Source organism: Geotrypetes seraphini, chromosome 8 (assembly GCF_902459505.1).
Source record: "Geotrypetes seraphini chromosome 8, aGeoSer1.1, whole genome shotgun sequence".
Lineage (NCBI taxonomy): Eukaryota > Metazoa > Chordata > Amphibia > Gymnophiona > Dermophiidae > Geotrypetes > Geotrypetes seraphini.
The window spans coordinates 24,590,406-24,610,568 of NC_047091.1; the positions used below are offsets into that span (position 1 = coordinate 24,590,406).

General features: G+C 43.7%; 1 protein-coding gene across 3 annotated transcripts in view; it reads left to right on the forward strand.

The window, feature by feature from the left end:
- NFYC (nuclear transcription factor Y subunit gamma) overlaps positions 1-20,163 on the forward strand; it is a 76,454-nt gene that overhangs the window by 33,727 nt on the left and 22,564 nt on the right. The gene's annotated exons all lie outside the window — the stretch shown is intronic.

Here is a 20,163-nt window from a genome sequence, read left to right on the forward strand (position 1 = left end):
GGTATAATAGAGAGACTATGAACAGGTCGTAAGATGGAATTAGGGTAAAAATCTGTAACAGGTATGAAATAGGAGTCGTGGGTAGATACAAAGAATAAGTATGAACTTGAGAGGTGATGATCAGATCAGGGTGGCCGCAAGTGAGAGTCGAGGAATACAGTACGTGGCCCTCGCGAGTTAGTGACACTGAGTTAGGTGTCGGTCTTTGGCGGCTGAGCCCTTAAGAGGGCTAGGAAGGCAGGCTAGGTGCCGAAGTGGCTGCTGGGGGCGGGGCAAACCGCCGAACGCGATGCTCCTCCGGTGCAGTGAAGGGGGACAACTCGATCTCCCTTCCCCTTCACTGTGCTGGAACAAGAAAAGGCCCGGTCTGCAAAGCCCTTAAGAGGGCTGGAAAGGCAGGCCAGGTGTCAAAGTGGCTGCTGGGGGCGAATAGAGGATGTCCGGAGCAGTACTTGGAGAGACCTCTGAGGAAAGAGACTTGAGAGTTTTGATTGACAAGTTGATGAAGCCGTCCACGCAGTGTGTGGCGGCGGCGGCGAAAAGGGTGAACAGAATGCTAGGAATCACAAACAGATCGGAAAAGATTATCATGCCGCTGTACCGGGCTATGGTGCGCCCTCACCTGGAGTACTGCGTCCAGCACTGGTCGCCATACATGAAGAAGGACACGGTACTACTCGAAAGGATCCAGAGAAGAGCGACTAAAGGAGCTGGAGAAGTTCCCGTACAGTGAGAAATTAGAGAAACTGGGCCTCTTCTCCCTTGAAAAGAGGAGAGTGCATTGGCTGCCTATTGAGGACAAAGTATTTTTTAAGTTTGGGTGTATCTGTTATAAGGCTCTTTTTGGCTTATTACCTTCTCATTTGGTATCTTACCTGAAATTGTTTAATTCATTAAAATGTACCAGAAATTCAGGTATGTTCCTCTTCCCTACCCCAAGGGCCTGTTGCTATAAGACTTTTTTGGATAGGACATTAGAATATCAGGCGGGGAAGTTGAACTCCTGGATGAGTCCGCCTATTCTTATCTTACATTTAGGAAATTATTGAAAACTCATCTATTTGATAAACAAGTGTGTTGATTTCTAAGAAGGTATTTTTTATTAGGCTCTGTAAATGTACTTTTTATCTGATGATGTATTTAATGGATGTAATAGTTATAATAGTTGCATTTTTTTAAATTGTATTTTTTAACTGAAATGTTTCCGTTCTGTTGTGAACCGCCTAGAACTGCTGGTGGGGCGGTAACAAGAAAGGTTTGGACAGTTTCCTGGAAGAAAAGTCCATTATTCTTGAGACAGACATGGAGACAGCCACTGCTTGCCCTGGAATGTTGCTACTATTTGGGGGTTTTGCCAGGTACTAATGACCTGAATTGGCTACCATGAAGACGGTCTGTTGGACTAGATGGACCATGGTCTGACATAAGCTGGCATTTAGACATTTATATTTTTAAAAAAGTGCATATGGCAAAGGGGTATAGTCAGGTGTTCTGGAAACAAGACTATGGCAAGTCATTTCAGAAGGGGAATGAATATTTCCAAAAAGATTTACTGTATTTTTACGCATATAACGCGCGCGCTATACAAGATTTTACAAACATGGATTAAGCATGTGCGTTATATCCGTGCGCGCGTTATCTATTTTTTTACATTCCGAAACACCCATACTGCAGAGACGGCAGGTGAATCGGGGTCTTACATTCATGGAGTCGGACGACAGAACAAACCAATAGAGGAATTAAAGACCCAGGATGAATAGAAAGACCCGTCAAATATAGCCCACAGAGGTAAAAGGTGTAGGGAATAATTGTAATAGGGAGTCTTTTATTTCTTTAGCCCTTAGTTCTGTAGGCCAAAGTCGACCGGTCTTTCCATTCATCATTCCGGATCTTTGTTAATCCCTCTACTATTTAGGTCTGTGGGCCGACTTTATGAATGTAAGCGCCCCTATTCACCCGGTCGAACGCAAATTGCCCAGCTACGAAAGAGTTAATCTGCGGTCCAAATGGAGTGGCGGAAGGAGCATGCGTGGTATACCGAAATTATTTTACATAAATGCTTGGTTCCTGCGTGCTATATGAGTAGGCGCGTTTTACACGTATGCGCATTATTTGCGTAAAAATACAGTACATTGCTACATGGGATGTCTAGGTTTTAGAAAATATTTGAGCAGCGCTGTACTGGAAGGTCCCCTTAACCTCTAGTGGTTAATGTCCCCCAAGATCTTTGTTTGAGCAATTTGGTAGGGCTCTTTAGCTCGTATTGTTTGAGGAGAGTTATTGCCCCAGTTCTTAGTTGGCAGTCTTCCAAAAATGACCCTCTAATAATTTTCAACGTTGAAGATTGTTGAGATTTCTAATACAAAGCTTAACAAAATATATCCGTATGTGATGATTGGGTGGTGAGGTTTAATTTGAGGCTTAGTCCCTGGTTGGTCTCCAGGTCTCTGAGCATAGATATTTTATCATAGAAAATACAGTATAAAATCTAATTATGCACATTTTAATGTTGAGTGAAAGGGAGTGTAGCAAATTTTTGCCGATTCCTCCAATAATTTTGGCAACTTTGGACTGGGTGACTCCTTAAAATTGATGATGGTTATTATTTACTACCCCCCACATTCTGTCAATGGCATCTACCTTTATAGAACTAGGCCAGTCACGGGCCGAACACAGGGCTCCTGTTACAAAGCTGCGGTAGAGGTTTCTACTGGATGCTGGCGAGGCAAATGCTTCAACGCTCGTAGGAATTCTATCGGCCTGCAATAAAAACCTCTACTGTGGCTTTAGTTAGCTAATAGGCAAATAATTGATGATAAATGCATTACGTACTACGGTAATTGATCAAATTTGCCGTGGTGTATGAAACATACTTAGGCTCCCATTCTGTAAACAGCGGGCCTAACTGTAGAGGAAGGCTTTTCTGACTTTATAGAACAGTTGCATTTTGGAAGTTTGGATGCCTGAGTTCAAGGGCTCTTTTTCATTTTTTTGTGCCTGTCATTGTTAGACATTGGTACCTTGCAGCCTTCATTTGCAACTAATCCACCTTTCCTCCCTCTTTTTACAACCTCTACATAGCCCAGGCAGCAGCTCCCAGGGTGAACAGTCACAACACTTCCAATGTCAGTTATAGACTGCCAAGACAGGGCCATATCTGCTCTTCTGGAAGAGTGAAGCGAAATGGGCTTTTTAGCAGCCATTCGAAGAGCCAGAAGTATTTAAAGAGGTTTTCCGGTTCTATGTCTGTTGGAGACCTGAGGCAGGTGTTTTACAGTCTTGCGTAAATAGGTAGATGGGATTGACTTTTCTCTGCAATGCAAGATATTCCACTACTCAGCGCCTGCATTTAGTAGTTTGGAAAGAGGTTATGCAGAACACTGGTTCTGTGGTTTTGAATGTGCATTTATTGCTTTCAGTAGCTTACTGTTTTGGACCGCATCATATTCCTAATTATGTTGACTTGTATAAGGAGTGGTCATTCCACTTTTCTGTGCTGCATTAGCTGTTGTGTACATTTTGTGATTTCAGACTTGCTTCTAGGATGAAAGAGAGCAATATTTCATAAATTTTCATGGCTGAGAAAATGTATCCCTATTTCTCAGTCTTGTCTCTTTTGTTACACAAAATATAGGGTTTTCAGTGTCCTTTGAAATTCACTCCCTGAATTTCTGTAGAAAAAGGGACATCAACTTTCAAAATGCTGGTTGTTCAAGCTTGAGATTGAACTATTATCTGCATTATTTTATTTTGTAATGTAGATGTTGTGGTCTTCTTGGCTTATGATTAAACTAGTTTTTTAGCCCGTTACATTAACGGGTGCTAGAATAGATGTGTAGACTTAGGCATTTCTTTCTCTCTTTCTGTATGTGTGTCTTTCTTTCTTTCTCCCTGCCCCCCTTTCTTTCTGTCTTTAATTTCTGTCTCTCCCCCCTGTCCAGCAGTAGCCCTTTTCTCTTCCTTTTACCTCCCCCTGTCCAGCAGTACCCCTTCCCTGCTCCCCCTGTCCATCCGTAGCCCTTCTCCCTTCTTTTTACTTACCAATATTCCCATTTCCCCTTTTACCTTTCCTATTTCCACCCCATCCAGCATCATTAGAGTACCTGTTCCATTGTTGGTGTTCCGTGTCTCCTCTGCCTTGGGTCGGGAACGACTATTGTGGGCCAGGATTGCCAGGGGTGCCCTGTGGGACAGGCAGGGCAAGGGTCAGCAGAGTTGGGGGAGTTCTGGGTGACAGCGTGAGTTCACTCTGGTGCGGGGCCTCTGCCGGGCCGCGGGGAGCTGGTGTCTGCACTTCTAGCCACTTCCTCCAATCTCTCTAGAGTCCCTACTGATCTTCTGTCTCACTCCTCTATGCTTCCTGTCATCTCTTTTGTCCAATCGCCTTCAGCCCTTGGACAGAAAAGACAGCTTTGAGCATCCTCCCATTCCCTCTTCCACAGCCGCCACCACCAACATGTCCGCCCAGGCGAGCCGCAGCTATAGATGGTCATTAAAAGGGGAAAAGGCATCCATTTTCTGAATGTGATAAAAGATGGCCTTAACTGCAAGAAAAACCTGCATAAGGATGCACCACAGTCACTTTCTTAGTTAAAAGGACCCCTTAAGTTTGGCTGAAAACAGGGCATATAAATTTAAGAACTTGTTTTGAATATGGAGCCCAGGAATAATCACACATAGAGCGGCATGTGGGGCCCGGAGGAGTTCATCCATCCATTTCTCCTCTGTCCCGACCATCCGTTTCTCCTCCCCCTGTGGGCGCATTTGAAGCTTCCGTTCGAGACCCTCCCACCGCCGGCAAACCTCGGGACTCCAGCCGCGTAGGCAGCACTTTAAACACGCTGCTTCGCGGCCTTGTACTGGTGATTTCCTCTGCCGCGTCTGTCTCCGATGATGTCATCAGAGACGCGGCAGAGGAAATAGGCAGGGAAGGGCGCGAAGCAGCGTGTTTATAGTGCTGCCTACGCCGCTGGAGCCGGGAGGCGACGGAGAGGGTAGGGGGTGCTAGCGGCCGGCAGCCGCCGCTCGGCAGGTGGAGAGCAGGGAAGGACGCGTATGCCACTTAGTGAGGCCAGACCGTAAGCCGCGCATGCGCACTTTCTATGTGTGCTACAGCTCATGGAAAACGGACGCACGCATAGGAAGTGCGCATGCGCGGCTTACCGTTTTATTATATTAGATGTGATATTTCTGTAATCTGGATATGATGCTTACTTCAATCTTCTTCTGGTTAAGTTAGTCTTACCTGTGAATTATTTTTGTTTCTGTAATCAGTTATCAGATAGTTGAGAGCTTCACTTGTAAGAATTATATTTTTAGTCACAGAATATGACTAATCGCTGTAATTCAAGGTTATAGCTAGACAAACTTTGTTTAGGGACTTGTTTTGCTTTTATGTTTTCTGGCTTTATTAAATTTGTTTTAATTTTACAGTATATACATGTAAAATATATCACAATATATTATATTTTTAGTTGTTAAATTGGAGCTGATTTTTTTATTTAGATATTTTTTACTCTGATTTGTAATTGATCTTGAACTGATATGCCAGCTAAGCAGTCCTATAGAAACATGACGGCAGATAAAGGCCAAACGGCCCATCCAGTCTGCCCATCCGCAGGAACTAAAACCATTATCTCTTCCTCTCCAAGAGATCTCACATGCCTATCCCAGGCTTCCTTGAATTCAGACACAGTCTCTGTCTCCACCACCTCTTCCGGGAGACTGTTCCATGCATCTACCACCCTTTCTGTAAAAGAGTATTTCCTTAGATTACTCCAGAGCCTCTCACCTCTTAACTTCATCCTATGCTCTCTCATTGCAGAGTTTCCTTTCAAATGAGACTCGACTCATGTGCATTTACCCCATGTAGGTATTTAAACATCTCTATCATATCTCCCCTCTCCCACCTTTCCTCCAAAGTATACAGATTGATATCTTTAAGTCTGTCCCCATACGCCTTATCACAAAGACCAAGCCTTCCTTTGGACCGACTCCAATCTTTTTGAAGGTGCCGCCTCCAGAATTGTACACTTTACTAGTCAGACCTAATGCTGCCAACAGTACCTGAATCATAAAAAGATGGGCGAGGGTCCCCTATATCTGAACTAAAGTTCTGAAACATAATGATGTGATCACACTGCACTTGACCCCTCAGTATTAGCCAAGTAGCTTCTGGGGAGGGCAGGGGGGAAAAGAAGAAGGAAAAGTGCTCCGTTCCTACACTATGGGGTCCTTTTACTAAGGCGCACTAAACGCTAACGCAGCCACTATATCCTATGGACACGTTAGCGTTTAGCGCATGCTGAAACGGCTAGCACGCTTTGGTAAAAGGGCCCTTATATCCTTTATCAGATACTTGATTGAGTTGAATACTTATGCTGGAATTAGCAGTATATCAAATAACTAAATAAATAAGGGATACCAGAAAAGTGATGAAAATTCCTCTTTTTTTTTTTTTTTTTTTGACCCTTGCAAGCATCCTTTAGTTGCAGCAATTCTAGTGCTTTTAAAGAAGCAGCTGTGCTACGCTATTCAGTTTGGCTTTGGCCCAACAGTGCCCCAATCAAAGCCCCGTGGATCATTTTCACAAGTAAATGTTAAGTAGAGAAATGAAGAAAAGAACAGATTGCCTGCTGTCTTTATCCTGTTGCCTTCTCCTGATCTCCAGACCGTGCCACCGAACATCCTGTCTGAGCACAGCAGCACTTCCTGGTTAGGCTTTCTAGGGGCGGAGTCAGTGGTGGCACCTGGAAACCATCCAATTAAACTTAGGACAAGCCTGTCTTAAGTTAACTAGGTAGCTTAGCTAGAAACCCCTACAAAATGGCTACTGCCTTACTTCCTGTAGAGAGTCGGCCGACTGTTGTATGGGTTTCCACCGCTATTAATGAAACTGCTCTCTGTTTGTTGAAAGATAATCTCTTCTCAAAAAAGAAAAATGGAGTAACCTCGACCCTGAGGAAAATCTTTTTGAAACATGGACATGTTGGCAGAGGTGATCCAAAACATGGCATGATTTAGATAAGCGGAAACAAATAAATTATTTATAAATTTGAATAAAAAAAATATGAGCAATATAGATAAAATATTTAAAAACAAGATCCAATGACGAGTGTGGCTGAAGCATTTAGTAACTAAATTTGTTGAAAGCCTGCGAAGCCAGCTGAGGATCAAGAAATCAGTACCTAATACAACTGCATAACAGACAGACGCACAGATGGGTTACTGCAGAAACAATTATTCTCACATAAGAGGGAGATTCCATCAGGAATATGCTGAAATTTTTGGAGTTGTGTGTGTAGTTTTTAGCTCTGTGGATATACAAAGATTCTTTTTGAGAGAGAGAGAAAGAAATGAAGTGGATAGAGCAATCCTCTTAGCAACATTTACTTTTTCCCAAGATGTAGATACGATTGTGATCTTTGCTTTCATTGATGTCAACCTTTATTTCTGGATCAAAGGATCTGGATGTTTCTCAATGTTACTAAGCAAACACAGGCTCGAACACTTGGCATGTCATTTTGTCTTTGATTTTTCCTATAGTGTTTAAGTTTGCTAATACTAAATGTGTTTCCTTTGGCCCACTACTACTACTACTATTTATCACTTATATAATGCTGAAAGGTGTATGCAGTGCTGTACATTTTCATATTTAGTAGATGGTCCCTGCTCGGAAGAGCTTACAATCTAACTTGGACAGACAAACATGACATATGGGGTTAGGGATTCAGAACCAAAGGTGAGAGGAGTTAGGAGTTGAAAGCAGTCTCGAAGAGGTGGGCTTTTAACTTGGCCTTGAGCACTTCCAGAGACGGAGCCCGACATAGGGATTTGGGCAGCTTATTCCAAGCATACGGCACCTAAAGGTAGAGGAGACATTGGTTGGTGTTGGCAGAGGAAGAGCAAGTGAAAGTTTCACTAAACAGTCAAACAAATGGTAGGGAGAACGAGAGGGCACTCTCTAAAATTGAAAGAAGCTAGATTCCATTCAAAGATTCTGTCATAGGGGAAAACACCCTCCAGGGATTCAAGATGAAGTTAGACAAGTTCCTGCTGAACCGGAACGTACGCAGGTAGGACCAGTCTCAGGGCGCTGGTCTTTGACCAGAGGGCCGCCACGTGAGCGGACTGCTGGGCACAATGGACCACTGGTCTGACCCAGCAGCGGCAATTCTTATGTTCCTTGTGCAGTAGTTACTAGGAAGAAATTAGAAATTTGGAGCATGATGGAATATTGGTTACAAATGCTAGCTATGCCTGTACCTCCAATTTCTCATTTTCCCCCCTGTATTTCTATTTTATATTACTTGTGGACTGACAAGTCCTAAATGCTTAATTTGTTTCTTTGTGTTTTTCTTTTTTATTTCTTTATTAATTGACATCTTTTGCCTTTTTTCTTGTTTAGGGATTTAAACTTATTTTTTATTTATGAAGTTTCCCTTACTGGCAATTATATGTGAACTTTCATTAAAAAAAATGATACATTCACACCCAAATTCTGTTATGTCCCTTCCGGATTCCATACACTAGGTGTTCATTCTCAACCCGCAATCGAGGAGTTGCAGAAATTCCACACTTTTCTGAGCACATGCACCACCCCCTTAGCCTGAGAACTAGAAAACATATCCAGTTACAATTTCTGCAAGCAATCCTGGTAGAAGTCTTTTGTAGTTGCTCTGCTTCTTTTTCTTGTTTTCACTTAAAGTTCTCTATTCTCGATGGCTTTAGTGCCTTGAGACCCCTTCCAGGTGGTTCCCTATCAAAGGAAAGGACACAGTCCCACGGGGCCAGACTGCTGCTTGGATATGTGGATCTGTGGAGCCACCCTACTGTGTGCCACCCTTCCTAAACTCGGGGTCCATTCCCCTGGGAGTTTGCTGGTCCGCTGACCTTGTCACAGGTTTCAAGTGCAGGCTGTATGCATCTGGAGAGAAACCCTGGGTTTCAAGGTTCAGGCTGCCTTTCCCTCTGCCTTTATGAGCAGACTTACTTTCAAGGGCCAGCTTCTAGATGTCCTCATTACCAGTGATGCAGAGTGCCGCCCTAGTGCTTTTGTTCTTCCCCCCAGGTATCGTCAGAGATCCTTAGGTTGTTCCTCTCAGAGGTATTCCCAGGGCTACGCCCCAGTTACAATAGTTTCAATTTTAGGCGTCCTCAGGTGCCCGTGCAGCGGCTGTGCCTAAAAACCCCAATGCTGGCAGGGGTCTGGCGGGGCTTCCTCATATCGGAGGCTGTCTTCTCAGTTTTATTAGGAGTGGTCTTGACTTTCATTAGATCCATGGGTGCTGGCCATCATTTGGGAGGGGCACAAGTTTGACCTCTTTTACCTGCCTCCTGATTTGTTTCTGGATTCTGGCAGGTCAGCTGGAAAAGGAGTCCAGGGTCCGCGATACTCTGCAACGTCTCTTAGATATCAGAGCGATGGAACCCATTCCTGAACACAAATCGACATTGGGCCACAGAAAGGCTCAGAGGATTGGAGACCCATTCTGGATCTACAGTCGGTCAGTCGCTTTTTGCAGATTCCTCATTTCCGCATGGTAATGGAGCACACAGTGTACAACAGTGGTTTGGAATAGCCTGCTTCTTTCTGCCTCAGTTATTCTCCTTACAGGCTTGAATACTTTCCAGCCAGTTGACAGATCATGTGGGCAGTTTCCACTTCTGTGAGTATGTTTACCTGAAGTCTATCTCATGTGGGTGCTCGTTGCACACAGCAAGTTAGTTCTACGTTTTTCCTCAATGTGTTGCTAGAATGCTTTTGTACCTGTTTATTACTTGTTTCATGTTTTGCAGAGCAGACCAGTTCAAGACCTGTTTGTGTTGCTGGGAATCTTCCCCCGAACCCCCTTGTCATGGATTTGGAACTTAACTGGATAAAAGGGGTGGAACATGTGCTCAGAAAAGTGTTGGATTTCTGCAACTCTGGATTGCGGGTTAGGATTGAACGCCTAGTGTATGGAATCCTACAGGGACTAACAGAGAGAAGATTATCGAAGGTTTCATAATCAGCGCCAATAATTGACATTATTCACTAATTAGAAGTTGCGCTCACAGTTTGGTAGGCACATTTTATAAAGGGCTCAAGGGTCTCTCGTACGAAGAGAGACTGAACAAATTGCAGCTCTACACTCTCGAGGAACATAGGGAGAGGGGAGACATGATCGAAACATTTAAGTACCTCACGGGACATGTCGAAGTGGAAGATGATATTTTCTTTTTCAAGGGACCCTCGGCCACAAGAGGGCACCCACTCAAACTCAGGGGCGGAAAATTTCATGGCGACACTAGAAAGTATTTCTTCACAGAGAGAGTGGTTGATCATTGGAACAAGCTTCCAGTGCAGGTGATCGAGGCAGACAGCGTGCCAGACTTTAAGAATAAATGGGATACCCATGTGGGATCCCTACGAGGGTCAAGATAAGGAAATTGGGTCATTAGGGCATAGACAGGGGGTGAGTAAGCAGAGTGGGCAGACTTGATGGGCTGTAGCCCTTTTCTGCCGTCATCTTCTATGTTTCTACTAGTCCTAGCATGTGAGTTGTGGCCAGAGGAGGTGCATGGGCTTTCCCAAAATTTATGTGCACACCAGATGTACGTATAAGTTAGGTGCAGGGATTTAGGCCTGGCTTTCCTTGACCTAAAAGTTGTGCCACGAGCTAGCGCTTAGTGCGATTCTATAAGACGTGTGTAATTATGCTAAGCACCATTGGAGTCTGTGCCATATATAAAATGTGGCCCTCACTATATGACTCTTGTTGGGGGGAGTTCAAACTCAGGGCTGGATTCTCAAAACTTACTGTTCCTTTAAGGATGGTCGCTAAACCGGTTCCAGCTGATTTGGCGTGCCGGTATTTTACCGGCCAGTTGTCAGAATGGCTCAATGTGGTCTTTCCGAGCTTCCTAGCAGCCTCTAACACTGCCATGCAAATGTAATACAATGAGGTCATTAATATTAAAATTGTAGTTAAACGGTCTCATTAATATTTAAACAACCACTCTGGGCGATTCGCCATCATTGCCAGGTGATTCTCCAAATGAAGTGCCATATTTTAATGGTCAAAAATTACTGGCTGGTTCGGAGGTGCCAATACTGTGAAAAATCACATCTTGGTCTTGTGTTTCTGGCTGTGGCTTTTGATGATAATTAAAGAAAACACAATATTCACATAAATTATAGCAATATAGCAGGGATCTCAAAGTCCCTCCTTGAGGGCAACAATCCAGCCGGGTTTTCAGGATTTCCCCAATGAATGTGCATTGAAAGCAGTGCATGCACATAGATTACATTACATTAGGGATTTCTATTCCACCATTACCTTGCAGTTCAAGGCGGATTACAAATGAATTATCAAAGAAGTATTACAACAAGAACTTACTAAAAAAGAAGGAGTTTGGTCGTTTTCAAAGAGTAAGAAATGAGTATGGTTATTTGTTTAGGGTAGTTGGCTTTAAAGAGAGGTGGTGTTTGAAACTTGTGGTGTTATTTCTTTTTTCAGGGCTTTCTTGAAGAGTATGGTCTTTATTTCTTTTCTAAAAGTCTTGTAGTCGAGGGATGCCGTCAGTAGATTGGCGATTAGGTTGTCTAGTTTGGCTGCTTGAGTGGCCAAGAGGCCATCATATAGTTTTTTCCATTTGATTTCCTTAATTGGGGGGGTATGAGAATGGGGTATGAGTTTTCCTGTCTGGTTGAGGTGTTGTGGATGATCTCATGCATATTCATTTTGAAACCCCTGCAATATAGTGATAGGAATAAAATCGAACACGTGTATTAAAAGGCAGCTTTCAACAAGTGCATATAAGACACACCTTTAATACAAGTGCTCGAGACACAAGCTTTTGAGATTTTTCCCCCATCAATATGTTACTATAATTTATGTAAATAGTGTGTTTTTCTTTAATTTTTGTCGTGAGCCACCTCCCCTCCATCCAGTAGCATTGGCATGAGCTTGTAAAGGTTTTTGCCACTCACAAATGGAAGATTAGATTAGATTGACACAAAGTAGCATTTTGCTGGTTGTTCTTCACCCCTCCTATCTACCCATGCCTCGTTCTGTGGAATATTCTGTGCATCTGCCGATTGCTATCACCAACGACTGAGCTCATGTAAATTTGGCGACCCTCTACGAACCTCATTTGCATGCACGGTTCTTTTATGAAATAATTAGATTTGCGGCTACTACAGCAACCTATCGGATTTTACCAGTGATATTAGAGAATCCAGCTCTCAGTCTTAAAAGCTGGAGCCTTCTATTGTGGCTGGAGTGTATTTATTTCTTGAATAACCTGTTGATTATCACTTGAGTGCTGTCCAGTTGGAGTACAATTTTAAAACTCATTAAATTGACTGCATATCTGAAAAAATAACAAATTTATGTGAAATTACTCCTGAGTCTATCTTCATCCTATATCTCCTCTGCTCTGATTGTGTGGATATCAAGCTTCCCTTGTGCACTTGTCTTGACACTGTGTATATAAAACAGATCTATACATCGTCCAAAAGTAAAGGAATTTAGCTTAGTTCCAGTGAATCACATATGTCGTGAGCTAGATCTTAAAATTGGGACCTCGGTATCAATAAAATCTTACTAGATGGATTTGTTCCTTGGAGTACTGCGTCCAGCACTGGTCGCCATACATGAAGAAGGACACGGTACTACTTGAAAAGAGAGTGACTAAGATAGTTAAGGGGCTGGAGGAGTTGCCGTACAGCGAAAGATTTAGAGAAACTGGGCCTCTTCTCCCTCGAACAGATGAGATTGAGAGGGGACATGATCGAAACATTCAAGGTACTGAAGGGAATAGACTTAGTAGATAAGGACAGGTTGTTCACCCTCTCCGAGGTTGGGAGAATGAGAGGACACTCTCCAAAGTTGAAAGGGGATCGATTCCGTACAAACGTAAGGAAGTTCTTCTTCACTCAGAGAGTGGTAGAAAACTGGAACGCTCTTCCGGAGTCTGTTATAGGGGGGAAACACCCTCCAGGGATTCAAGACAAAGTTAGACAAGTTCCTGCTGAACCGGAACGTATGCAGGTAGGGCTAGTCTCAGTTAGGGCGCTGGTCTTTGACCAGAGGACTGCCGCGTGAGCGGACTGCTGGGCACGATGGACCACTTGTCTGACCCAGCAGCAGCAATTCTTATGTTCTTATATAGATGTAAAAGCTTTAGTGTCTATATCTTGGGTGCAAATCCATCTACAGTAAAGAATTTGATAATATAAAATACATTTTAAGGCTAGATATGTCTTGTCATTCATGGGTCACAACCAACAAGTACTGTTTTGAAAGATCAACAGATGTAGAATCTTCTTGACTGTCCCCATTTTTAGAATTTGACATTCACCCACTGGTAGCCAATTCTTTGGGGGGTTTTACTTTTGATATGAAGAGAGGAATACAAGATTGACCTGAAAAAGTTTCCCATTTGTCTGGTATTTTTATGGAGGAACTCCGTTGCCAAAGGATTGAGTTGACTTATTAAATGAATGGCATGCTTTGCATTTATGGGCTTTCTGATAATTTACAAGCATTGTATCATGCTACAAATAAAGAGCCAGTTCTTCATCAGACCCATTGTTGAACCGGCAGCTTAAAATTGAATTGTGGTTTCCTTTTTCATCCAGGCTGATGAGTGTTATCTCTTCCTGCCAGCTGAGAGAGATAGAAAAACTGATCTTTCCCAGTAACATCACCAGTATAACCTGCTGGTGCTTAGTGAAAAGTTCCAGTATTTCTCTACTTCTCGCTGAGGGTAGATTGTGCAGGCTAGTGCTACTTGTCCCTGGTTTAGCTTCCAGCAATGCAGGCTATGCTCATCTCCTTAAGGCAGCCGTTGGGTGAGGCTTACAAATTGGCCCCACGGGGCGCAGTACAGGTCCTCATCCCTTCATGGTGCCCCCTGCAGCTCCAGGCAAACAAATTAGCTGGATTTGCCCAGTCTAAGTTTTCCCCTGCATGGGGTTGTTAAGCTGTTAAAAGGTAAAAACAGAAGCTGATTTTGCAGCCTTAGAGCCCCCGGAGAATCAAGCATGGGGGTGGCAAAAATGCTGGAGTCCCGGGCCTCATTCGGCCCATGTGAACCAGCAGGTCTCAGCATGCCAGTTATAAGGCTGGATGTGCAAACTGGACAACGCTGCATGACCCGCAGGAGACGGCAGCTCAGTATAGATGCCAGTCTTCTGACTGACTGTTTCCACCTTCAGAAATGGTCTGAGGGTCACATCCCAAAGTCTGTAGAGACTCCTTCCTCAGAGACAGCAGTACTGGCAGATCTGCTGTCTTTGACAGGAACAGCAACTATTTCAGTGCAAACTTTCTTTTTCTGCAGCAGGAGTCTGCGCAACCCCATCAGGACTTAAGGGTCAGAACTGAGTCTGCTGCCCCACCCCAAGGTCCATCCATCTGTTTAGCTCCAGCATCTTGTTTTACTAGAGGCACAGTCGGGACTGGTGGGACAGTCTCCATCATCATCTAGGCTTCTGGACCTGCTGGATTAGGTGGTGGTAACCACTGTTTCGAGTCTCTGCAGTCAGATTGTCTAGTGGAGTTCCTTTCCCTGGTTTGAGGAAAGGAGATCCAGGTGATGAAGAACAATACCATGGTGATAGCCTATAACAAAAAAAGATGGGACCAGAAGTCCAGCAGTGGCCCTGGAAGCTGCTGATGCCCTATGTCACCGGGCAGAGGCAAATTTGCTGGCCTGACAGCAGTCAACATCACCAACAGACATAATCTATTCTAATCTAATCTCCAATTTGTGGGTCGCTCTATGCCTAAACAGGTTCAAGGCGACGTACAATTTATGTGTTAATGTTCATGCGGACTCAGACAGTCAATCTCTCCTGGATCCAGGGGAGTGGGAGCTGGGGCAGGATGCCTTTTTAGCTGCTCCTGATGGAGCCCCTTGTATGATAAGCTAGGTACTGCACAGGACTGTTTGTCATCCCTTTCTAATGCTCCTGGTGGCACTGGATTGGTTCCAGAGACCATGCTACATAGACCTAGTTTCTCTGAAGGGCAGTTCATTTCCTCCCAGGGGTTGCTGATTGCTCAGGCAGGGTTCCCTGGAAATGGAGGATCTGGATCCCTCTGTTATATGGTTTGGTCCTTGAGAGGCATTGCCCTCAATAGTTGCTACCCTGATTAAGGCATGCTTGTTTTCCACTTCTCTGGCCTGTGTCCGATTTGGAAGGTCTTTGAGACCTGACTGCCCACCACTTACTTTTCCATTATAAGGTGCAGATTCCTGAGGTGCTCTGGGTTTTGCAGCAGGGGTGTGACTAAGGGCTGGCACTGAATCGGTAAAAGTTCAGCTGATGGCTTGCTCTTGTTTTTGTGGCAAGATCCTATGCTGTCTCTCTTGCTTCTCATGAGGATATTGCTTGATTTTTGAAAAGGGTCTTTCATTCGCTCCTTCTGTTCACCCGTCCCTTCTCTCCTGGGATTTGAATGTTCTTTCTGGGCCTCCTTTTAAGTCTGACTTAGTTAAGGACCCCACTCTGAAAACTGTATTCCTGATATTGATTTTGTCAGCCAGAATCTATTGTGTTGAGACCCCCATCTCTTGCATTATTCAGTGTTCATCTGCACTGTTCCGTTCTCTCTTCCTTTGTGGGTGGGAGTTTGGATTCTATTTCCAGGAGGACTTCCACAGAGTTCTGTGAAGATACTTGCAAGAGTTAAATGAGTTTTGCCTCTCATTATCTTTCTTTCCTCTTCCATACTTATTGACATTTTTATGATATCCCCTCCCTACTGTTAATCCCTTGACTGTTCTCTTTTCTCAAAAATATTGTAGTTCTTCCCCTTTTTCCCCTTTGTTTCTGTTCGTCTTTAGTCAGAATATTTCTTTTTTTCCCCCTGTTCGTTTATTGTCAAATTTTACATCAGTTTTATCATTGTAATGCTATTTTATTGTACACCGCTCAGATGTCTGATTGAATGGTATACAAATTTTTTAATAAACTTGAAACTTGATGGCCCCCAGGAAGGGTCAAGTGGCATCCATGGTTTCCATTGTGCCTTGGGTAAAGGTGAACATTGAGGCTGCTTACATCTACAGGGGCAAGAAAGTGTTTGCAGAGTTAAGGGCCACTTGACTCGGGTGCAAGTGACCTCTCCATAGGGCATCTATTAATAATAATAATAATAATAATAATAATTTTATTCTTATATACCGCCAAAGCCATGAAAGTTTGTGGCGGTTTACAACAAGAAGCGTTGGACAATCAGCGAAGAGGTCACAATTCAAAGTCATCAATACAGTCTTACATAATGGAAGAAAAGATTCTCAAAGTCATCAATGCAATCTTACATAATGGAAGAAGTGGAAAGCTATATAGATCTTAAGGTTACGTGTTGAATTTTCAGAGGTATAAAAATTCCTTAGTTTACAAAACGATTGAACAAACTCATTTTTACCAATTTTCTAAAATTGAGGTAGGTTGAAGAATGCATGATGATGTTAGTCAGCCAATCGTTCCATTTGCCTGCCTGGAAGGCAAAGGTTCTGTCCAGGAATCTTTTGTAGTGGCAGGCCTTTATTGTCGGATAGGCAACATAGTCATCACTACAGAAGAGAACAAAATTTCTACTGCTCGAAAAGGACAAAACTCCAACCATAACAGATATAGAAATAAAATCTACCATATACCCCATACAACCCACCCTAAAACTTCTCGGGGTGATGATAGACAGATGTTGATTTGCAATTGCATGGTGCAGCAAGACCATACAGAAATCCTTCGCAGTCATGTGTAACTTAACGACAAATACAAAAATTCTTCGATAGAGAGCAATTCCGACTCCCTGGTCCAGTCACTAGTCCTAGGACTACTAGACCAGTGTTTCTGAACTCGGTCCTGCAATACCTCCTTGCCAGTCAGGTTTTGAGGATATCCACAATGAATATGCATAAACTTGATTTGCATACATGGCCTTCATTGTATGCAAATGTCTTTTCTGCATATTCATTGTGGATATCCTGAAAACCTGACTGGCAAGGGGTACTGCAGGACCGAGTTGAGAAACACTGTACTAGACTACTGCAACGTCCTTTACCTTCCATGCCCCGCAGGCATGATAAAACAAATACAGACTGTAGAAAACACGGTGCTCAGACTGATCTATTCACTAAGCAGATTCACATCACTGCCGCATACCTAGACACACACTGGCTCCCAATGCAAGCACGAATATTATTCAGATTTTATTGTCTACCAGTCAAAGCCCTAAATGGCGCTACTCCTACCTACCTGAACGATTGCCTTATCCGGAACAACTCAACCAGGCCAATGAGAACTCTACTCCATTTAATCACCTTCAATCAAAGGCAGACAGCGCAAGAAGATGTACGACCGACTACTAGCAACTCGGGCAGTGAAACTAGACCATCGTCTCGCCCACTTACTGATATCAACGCCTGATTACAAAACCCTCTGAAGGGTCAAGACAAACGAATGCCATACCTAAGTACCCCTTATTTTGGACTAAGTCACAGTCTTGTAATTAGTACCTGATCCTGTAATTCTCCTGGAAATGTCCAGCTTACCTCTTTTGTAATCTGCCTAGAACTGCGAGGTTAAGGCAGAATAAAAGTCACTAATGTAATGTAATTCCTTTCTGAAGCACTGCAAACTGGATGTGCTAACTAGAGCCCATTTGGACTTTGGCAGGGTTATCATTCAGGGGGCCTTGTCTTCCCCCACTCAGCAAGTACTGCTTGGGTACATCTGTCAATCAGGATGATTCAACCTGGACTAAAAGAAAGGTGAAATTTAGTCATACCTGTTCCTTTGGTCTAGCTGCATCATTCTGAGACTTTCCCTCAGAAGACTGGGGCTACCGGGACTCTTGGGAGTTCTTTTTCTCTGTACAGTGCTGTTCCAATTAAAATAAGATACATTTGCAATTCTTTAAAGCTGCGTGGATTCATGGGGCATGGGTGTGATTTCTGGGATCTTTTGCTGTTTTGGCAAAGGCATATTGGAACTTTCCACTAAGCACCAGTAGTTTATATTTGTGATCATAGGTGTAGCCAGTCCTCCATAAGAACATAAGAATTGCCGCTGCTGGGTCAGACCAGTGGTCCACTCACGTGGTGGCTCTCTGGTCAAAGACCAGTACCCTAACCGAGACCAGCCCTACCTGCGTACGTTCTGGTTCAGCAGGAACTTGTCTAATTTTGTCTTGAATCCCTGGAGGGTGTTTTCCTCTATAACAGCCTCCAGAAGAGCATTCCAGTTTTCTACCACTCTCTGGGTGAAGAAGAACTTCCTTACGTTCGTACGGAATCTATCCCCTTTCAATTTTAGAGAGTGCCCTCTCGTTCTCCATACCTTGGAGAGGGTGAACAACCTGGCCTTATCTACTAAGTCTATCCCCTTCAGTACCTTGAATGTTTCGATCATGTCCCCTCTCAATCTCCTCTGTTTGAGGGAGAAGAGGGCCAGTTTCTGTAATCTTTCACTATATGGCAACTCCTCCACCCCCTTAACCATCTTAGTCGCTCTTCTCTGAACCCTTTCGAGTAGTACCAAGTCCTCCTTCATGTATGGCGACCAGTACTCCTAGGGAAAATGCTTGAGTACCTGATTGTAAAACCGCTTAGATAACCTTGATAGGCGGTATATAAAAACCTAATAAAACTTGAAAAAAAAACTTGAAACATGAGGGTGCACCAATTTTTTTATTTGGGAGGAGGGGGGCAAGGGGTGGACTGGAGGGATAACGCATTCCCTACCCCACATATTAAAAATACCTTTGCTGGCAGGAATGCCAAAGCCCTGCCAACCAAAGAAATTTGGGGTTGGAGTCACCACCTCCTTGTGTATGACACGGTGACAAAATTCATCACTGTTCCCGTCCCCACGGATAACCACGGGAAACAATCCCATGTCATTCTTCAGTGTCTAACTGAACCTCAGTCCTTCTACACCAGCGTTCCTCAATGCAAGGCTTGAGGATCAGTGGCTGGGGCCCATTCTGACTCTGATTCTTCCCTCTCTCCTTAAAGAATGACAGGGACGGTGATGAATTTTGTCACAGTTACTTCCAAGTACAGCAGCAGCACAAGAAAGAGGTGAGTGGCTTAGACCCCAAATTTGTTTGGCTGGTGGGGCTTCAGTATCCTTTCCAGCCATTTAATGGGGCACTGCAGATTTGGAGAGGGTCTAAACCCCTTTCCCTCCCTGTGGATATGCCACTGCCAGTGATATCACTGCAAAAGATCGATCTCCCTCTGCTGACAGGAAGGAATAACTGTGACCATCAGTCAGGATGATGCATCTGGATTAAAGGGAAAGGAAATTAACAGGTATGACTAAATTTCACCATGTGCTCTCTGTGTGTTTATATGGAGGGCATGTCTGAGTAGACTGCATGGGTATTTCTCCCACTTGTACCTGTAGTAATTTGCAAAAACAAACTACTCTGTGTAGTTCCTCTAAAGGTATGTTTGTTAAAAGTGCACCTAGAAAAAGGGGACATGTCTACTGTTGATAATTGTGAGTCCTGAACATAACAATTGCCCTACTGGGTCAGAGCAATGGTCCATCAAGCCCAGTAGCCTGTTCTCACGGTGGCCAATCCAGGTCCCTAGTACCTGGACAAAACCCAAGGAGTAGCAACTTTCCATGCTACCGATTCAGGGCAGGTAGTGGCTGCCCCATGTCTTTCTCAATAACAGACTATGGACTTTTCCTCCAGGAACTTGTCCAAACCTTCCTTAAAACCAGCTACGCTATCCGCTCTTACCACAACCTCTGGCCAAAATGCCCAGCTAAATTGCTTTGAAAATGGCTCTCCTTGTGAAAAAAGCAATTATTAGGTTTTACCCCAAAGATTACATTTTCAGTAGCTGAATTTTCTACAAGAGATGAAAGGCCTTCACATTCTCCCAGCATCTGTATCCATTTTGGGCAATCATGCTCCCTAAACTTGCAACGTACCTGACGCATCCCCTGGGCTGTCTTTTTTTTTTTTTTTTTTCTTGCCAGGTATTTACTTTACAGTCGCATGTCTGAGGAACTTTTGGAGGTAATTGAATGAATAAGTGAAAACAGCTTTGGTACATGTGCCAGCTCCCTATGTCTGAAAAATGACAGAAGTAGATAAATTAACCAATTTGCGACATGAGCTCTCGAAGGCTACTTTGTCAGGA